The sequence below is a fragment of the Pteropus medius genome, unplaced genomic scaffold (assembly GCF_902729225.1).
Source record: "Pteropus medius unplaced genomic scaffold, Ma_sr-lr_union100, whole genome shotgun sequence".
NCBI lineage: Eukaryota > Metazoa > Chordata > Mammalia > Chiroptera > Pteropodidae > Pteropus > Pteropus medius.
In genome coordinates, this window is record NW_024345483.1 from 146,833 (window position 1) to 154,444 (window position 7,612).

Genomic DNA, 7,612 nt, shown 5'->3' on the forward strand with positions numbered 1-7,612 from the left:
ATTACTACATGTCAAAGGTGAAGATCAAACTGTAGCTCTTTCATTTTTTAGGGGGAGAGTGAGAAATGGAAAAACTTAAGAGACCTTACTATTGATCATGAAGTCCATTTAAATACCCTCCACCAAGCTCTGACTTGCCTTCCAGAAAAGCTGTGAGAAGAATATATGAATCCACAGCAGCTATTCAACCCGTTTCTTCTTTTCTCCTTTGCGCCAATCTGTTACTGGGAATCAAAACGATAAAATAAAATAAATATCTTTTCAAGAAATAACTCTGAATAAGAATAATACAGTCTACGGCCATGCCACCCTGAACAAGCCCGATCCCGTCTGATCTCAGAAGCTAAGCAGGATCGGCCCTGGTTAGTACTTGGATGGGAGACCACTTAGAAAGACCAGGTGCCATAGGCATAAATAAATAAAAAAAATAAGGGTTTGTAAGCTGACAAGGTCCTTGCAGTCTGTGAGGTCAACCAAAGTTGCCTTGCCAAAAATAAAAATAAAAATAAAAATAAAGAATAATACAGAAACACACATATTAGGAAATACAAAATATATATGGTTCTAAAAACAAAAGGTTTGTGAGTTCAATATAATTATGTTTTACATTGATCTATTTGTCTATTCTTTCTCCAATACAGCAATGTCTTGATTACTGTAGTTTTAAGTAAGTCTTGGGCAGGTACCGTCAGCCTTCAAACTTTGTTCTTCTCTTTCAGTACTGCATTAGCTATTCTGGAGTTTGTTTTTATAGTGTGTATCAGTTGCTAAATATTGACATGACAGGGAAAGCTTCAGGCTGCCATTTGAAAGCATTGCTCTGCAGATGACACTTTCTGGATGGGGTAGCTTTTATTCCTAGTAAATGAATAGAAAACTTATATATTCATTACTTTATTGTCTCTTTTAAGGCTGGCTTTTGAAATCTTAGAGGTAGTGTCATGTTTCATATGAGAATATTGATGAGTCAGAAGTCATAGATCATCAAAAGGCAAACTGGCAGAATTATTATCATTTCTAGACACCTCAGTCACATGCCGTATATCAGCATCAGTGTTCCCTGTGTTTTCTGTCTTCAAACTGGTCCATTCAGGGTGAAAATTAAACATATATGATAAAAATAGAAAGAATTTTTACTGTGTACCGATCAAAACCCTAAAGCTGGCTGATGGTGATAAAAGATGTATCATAAACAAGCTCACCTATCAATCAACCACCACATGTCCACTCGATATATGTTTTAAATGGAAACCTAACATTAAAATAATTATTTTAGAGTTGACTGATTTTTAAAAAATAGAAATCGAAACAGACATAATGACCACTATTACTACCTGAACCCTCAAGACCGTTGCAGATCTCTGAGTGTTTATAAAAAACACTGGGGTGAATGATCTCTCAGGGCTCCTTGAGCTTGAGTGTTTTATGTGTCTATTGATTAAATTGCTAATGGGCTTCATGAACTAGAGAGATGCAAATTACTCTACATGTAGGAATTCTGGCAGTTATGGTTGTTGTGAGTATAAAGACTAAATGGTTTAGAATCCTTCATTTCAGTTATCCTGAGAAATAGTATGCATTTTCCATAATTCAGCGGCTTCCTTCCTCTCTCACTCTTTCATTTTAGTTAAATTGTTACACTGCATTGAGAAATTCTAAGAGAGAGAGGAGTCCTTTCAAAAGAAGGCAAGTAGACTGAATAAAGGTGAAAAGATTATATGACATTTCTAAAGGTAAATTAAGTGTTATAAAATGTCAACAGGAAGTAATATTTTATCTCATGATTATTTGATTTCTGTCTTTGATTCAAGGCTGCCTTTTTTCTCATCCTGGTATGGTCAAAAAACAGCATTATGTTGAACATTTCATAAGAAATGTCAATTCAGTGGTTATTCTCATATGCTTTAACATAGATAGCTTGTGGAAAGTATAAGAAAATGTTGGCTATTTAATCTGAAAACAAACTAGGTCAGACTGAAACAGATAGCAAATAAATAAAGATAAAAATAATTTTGCCTTCTTTACTTCCTCACTAACACTTCTGTCTTTGTTCTAACTGAATTTTCTTAGATTCTGTTTTTGTCTATTTGCCATCCATTAATCGCGGGGCCAAGCTAATGGTCAAAGTTGTTTACATCACCCTTGTGATCCAGCTTTCGGCAACACACAGACATATTACAAACCCTCCAACCAATTCTGAGTCTATACCCCCAATCGACTCCTTTATGTAACTCTCACTAAGCCAATATTTACCCTGCCCTAAATCACTCAGGCTCAGGTACCAGGCAGCTAGAGACCAATGCTACAGCCCAGAACCTGCCGACATTATTCAAACTAGTCAATCCTCAGCTGTTTCCCCTATCCTGACTTGCCTTTCCTGAGAGAAATATAACAAAGTCTCCAGCCCATGCTTTCCGCTTGTTCCTGCTTCTGCCTCCTGACCAAGTCTGGTATTTTCCCACGTGGCCTGCAGGGTGTGGCATGCTTCTTCCTCTTAGGAAATGTGAGTAATAAAAATCGTCTTTCGATGGCATTAGCCTCTCCTTGTCACATAGTTACCTCCATAAATTAAAATCCTGCAGGTACATTTTTAACAGTCTCGAATTCACTCTAGTCCGGATTTTACCCTCCGATACTTCACCAAAACCGCTGTTGTCAAGGTTACCAATGACTCCCATGTCGCTAAACCCAATGGCCAGTTTTCCACTCCCAGCTTCTTTGACCATCCAAGCAGCATCTGGCCCAGTAGATTGCTCTCTCTTCCTTGTAATGATCTCTTCACTTGCAGAGCCGAGATTAGGGGGAGACGAGTGAGTGTTTTGCTCACCTCAGGCACAAAATTTAAGGGCTGCATTAAAAACTCAGTAATCAATATAAATAATATTCAAATGCAATATTTCAAAAAGTCAAAATCAATTAAAAAAACTGTGATAAGCATAAAAATTTTAAAGGAAGATGAAACCTAACAGTATAATGCCAAGCCATAATGGAGCCTGAGGCCCATTTCATGTGCGCCTGTCTGTATGCATATACGTGAATATATTCACATATATGTATTTTTATGCATATATTTTAATGTATTTTCCAAAATATTGAAAAATTTAAAAGTAAATGTAATAAAACTCATAATATTGAGTATAAATATTTTATATATACCCCTAATTTTTTAATAGTTTCACCTCCCTGGCTCTAATGGAAGCAAATTCATAAATAATATTTTCAAACTTTAGTTTTTCTTTTACTTTCATATTCTGGAAAAAAACTCTAACAATTTAAAAAGTACATGAGGTGATTATATTTGCTTTTGCCTTGGTCTCCACTGTAGCTTAGCCTAGCACTGTTTACTTGTCTTCTAAGAAACCACACTCTCCTGGTCTTCTGCCACTGGCAACTGCTTCTCGGTTCTGCTTTATTGGTTTCTCGACCTCTCTTTCGCCTCTGAGCGTTCTAGTGGCCCAGGCCTGAGTATGGTACTATCTACCCACACTCCTTGTACCTATGGATTGAAATGCTATTTGCATTTATATCCTCAGCCCTGACCTCTCTTATATGACAGAGTTCAGTCTTAGAGAGAATATACTTTTTCTCATTCTCTGTTACTCTGGAATGAACATGAATACTAAGACAAGCTAGTTTTATGAATATGGGAACCAGGTTCTGGAAATACTTGCGGAGATACTTGTGGAGAAGGTTAGAAGATTTGTATGAACACATAATGGTAATGATTCTTGCCATGGAGGTACTAGAGTGAAATAAGAGAATACATTCCGGGTATCCCTTAGTCTTCAAATCTTCCAGAGTCAGTTCCCTTTAAGAGCTATCTCCCATATATCTCCATCTCCCAAACATAGAGGGATCCCCACACATTTTGGAATATAAATAATATTTATGTATTATTTATATTTATACAAAACATTCATAGATAGATACAGAGATATAGATAAAGGTTTCCAGGAAGGCTTATGGCTGTCTTTAGCCCCAAACTCCTACTCCCCACTAAAATTCCTAAAGAACACTAGCCACTTTGCCTGTTTTTCCCCCTCAGCTTTCTTAAATGTACCAACATCCGTTTTGATACATTGCTAAGGAAACAGTATCAGATGTAATGAAACACAATAAAAATAGGCACAATCACATCCAGATATTGTGCACGGGATAAAGTTCATTTGGAACAGTGCTGAACAGGATTTTCTTATTCTCAGCTTGATTCTTCCTTATACCACCATGTTGGCCTTGACTTGGATGTCCTCCGGTCAGAGACAGAGATCTGCCAGAGCAGAAGAATCAGCCATGGCAGCCATGTACTTCATTTAAGACAGCAAAAATATTTTTCTCTCCTAGTCATTTCCATCGGTCTACCAGTCTGTAAACCCTATTCCACAGAGCTTAGTTTTTCACTGGATGGTGGTCAAGGATGTATTGTCAACTTATCAAAACTATTCAAAATATCTTAAACCCTTTACTGGACTTTTTGGGCGATATTTTTTTAATTACTTTTTAATCGTAGTTGACATACAAAATTCCGATGGCATCTTTTATGAAATAGAAAGAAAAATCCTGAAATTGGTATGGAACCAGAAAAGACCCCAAATAGCCAAAGCAATCCTGAAAAAGATGAATAAATTTGGAAGCATTACACTGTCTGATTTCAAACTATATTACAAAGCTATAGTAATCAAAACAGTCCAATACTGTTTTGGACACATAGACCAATGGAACCCAATGGAGAGCCCAGAAATTAAATCATGCTTATATGGTCAACTAATATTTGACAGTGGAGCCAAAAATTCTCAAGAAGGAAAAGATGGTATCTTAAATAAATGGTGCTGGTCAAATTGGGTATTCACATAAAAAAAATAATGAAATTGGACCACTTTTGCACACCATTCACAAAAACTAACTCAAAATAGATTAAAGACTTAAACATAAGACTCAAAACTTTGAAGTTCCGAGAAGAAAACATAGGAAAAATCTCTTTGACATTGTTCTTAGCATAGATTGTTTAGATATGACACCAAAAGCACAAGCAAATAAAGTGGAAATCAACAAGTAGAACTACACCAAACTAAAAAGCTTCTACATAGCAAAAGAAAAGATCAACAAAATAAAAAGACAACCTACAGAATGGGAGAAGGTATTCGTAAACTATATACCTTAGGAGTCCATACCAGTTCATGGCCTGTTAGGAACCGGGCTGCACAGCAGAGGGTGAGTGAAGTTTCATCTGTTTCTGCAGCCACTGCCCAGCACTAGCCTCACCACCTCAGCTGCACCTCAGAGCATCAGGATTAGATTCTCATAAGAGCACTGGTCCCTGGTGCCAAAAAGGTTGGGGACTCCTGATATATCTGATAAGGGGTTAATATCTAAAATGCATAAGAGACTCTTACAACTCAATAGTAAAAACACAAATAACCTGATTAAAAAATGGTAAAGGTACTGAATACACATTTATTGAAGAAGATATTCAAATGACCGACAGGTACATGAAAAGGTACTCAATGTCACTAATCATCAGGAAAATGCAAATCTAAACCACAATGAGATATCACCTCACACCTATGAGAATAGCTATTATTGAAAAGAGAAGAAATAAGTGTTGGTGAGGATGTGGAGAGAAGGGAACCCTTGTGCGCTGCTGGTGGGAATGTAAATTGGTGCAGCCATTACAGAAAACAGAATGAACAGTCCTCAAAAAATTGAAAATATAACTGCGATATGATCCAGCAATCCTACTACTAGGTATATATCCAAAGAAAATGAAATCGCTATCTCAAAGAGATATCTGCACCCCCATCTTTACTGCAGCATTATTTATAATACTCAAGGCATGGAAGCAGGCTAAATGTACACAAACAGATGATTGAATGAAGGAAAAAATTGTCTATATATATATGTGTGTATATATATATGTGTGTATATATATATGTGTGTGTATATATATATGTATGTGTATACACGCACACACACACACACACACACATACATACAGTGGGATATTATTCAGCTAAAAATACGAAGGAAATCTTGCCATTGCAATAACATAGATGGACCCTGAGGGCATTGTGGTAATGAAATAAATCAGACAGAAAGACCAATACTGTATGATCTCATATGTGGAATCCAAAAACATTTAACTCATAGAAACAGAGAGTAGATTGGTGGATGCCAGTGGTTTGGTGTGGGAGAAGCAGAGGATTTACTGTACTGTATATTTGAAATTTACTAAGAAGGTAACTGTTAAGTGTTCTCACCATACACACACAAAGAAAATGGTAACTGTGTGAGATGATAGGTATATTAATTAGCTTAGTTTGGTGATTTCACAATGTATATATATATCAAAACATCAACCCATACATCTTAAATATATGCCATATTTATTTGCCACTTATACCTCAGTAAAGTTAAAGGTGTGGGGAAAGAAAAACAAACCAAATTGAACCAAAAAAATTACAAAATTTTTCCCTGAGCTGTCACTTCAGTCACTGAAATGGAATCCAAATACCCAAGAACACAATAGCTGAGTGATGTTGGCCACAATTCATTGCAGGAACTAGGCAGCAAAGGTTCAAGTGCCACAGGAGCTGGGCTCTGGGGAAGGTGCCCACACTGCAGGAGCTAGGATATGGGGAAGCTGCGGGTGTGGAAGCTTCCAGTGCTGCTGGAACCTACAAGAGAGCACACAGGAACTGGGAAGCAAAATTCCTTTTTTCCAAGCTGAAAACCACAGGATATCACTCATGTGTGGGATATAAATCTAAAAGCAACAAATGAACATGACAAACAGACAGAGACTCACGGACATGGACAGTAGACTAGTGGTCACCAGAGGGAGGAGTAGGGTAGGGTACGGTAAAGGGGGACAAATACGTGGTAACAGAAAGAAATCTAACTATGGGTGGTGAACACAATGCAATAAATATATGACTCACTGTTGAATTGTACACTTGAAACTTATTGGATTTTGTTAATCAAGTCACCATAATAATTAAAAAATAATAATAAAATAAAAGATTTAGGAATCTCAAAAAAAAAAATCCTTTTTCACCAATGTCTCCCCACCGCCCTCTATTGACCAAACTTAGTATCATGCTGGCTGAGAGGAAACTGATTTAAAGTGCTCAGACCCATTTCACAGAGCAGGCAATAATGATCGATTTTGAAAAAGCATATACTATAGTATATAATATCATATATACATTTAATACTATGTATATATAGTAGGTCAGATGGTAATAAGTGATATGGAGAAAAATAAAACAAGATAAGAGGACAGTGATTGACTGAGTAGTATCTACTTTAAATTGGCTGAAGTTAGGATGACACAAAGAAGTGAGATGTGACCATATAGAGGATGAAAGTCCTAAGGCAGAAGAACCAGCGAGTGCAAAGGCCCTGAGACAGGAAGGAGTCTCGACTTATTGAAGAACATGAAAGAGGTCTTTAGAATTGAGAGCGCCGGGAAAACCACAGCCACCAGACCAGCTCTAGGAGACCTCAGTAACTTCTACCACCCCTGTGATGTGGAGTTGTTCTCTGTCCTAGTGCAGAGAATAAGACAGTCTTTCTGAAACTGTCATTTCTAGGTACCTCATAGATTTTAAGTCTA

The 7,612-nt window shown here is 36.9% G+C and overlaps 1 pseudogene; it reads left to right on the forward strand.

The window, feature by feature from the left end:
* Positions 1-292: 292 nt before the first annotated feature.
* On the forward strand, positions 293-411 carry LOC120611515 (uncharacterized; annotated as a pseudogene).
* The last annotated feature ends 7,201 nt before the right edge of the window (positions 412-7,612 follow it).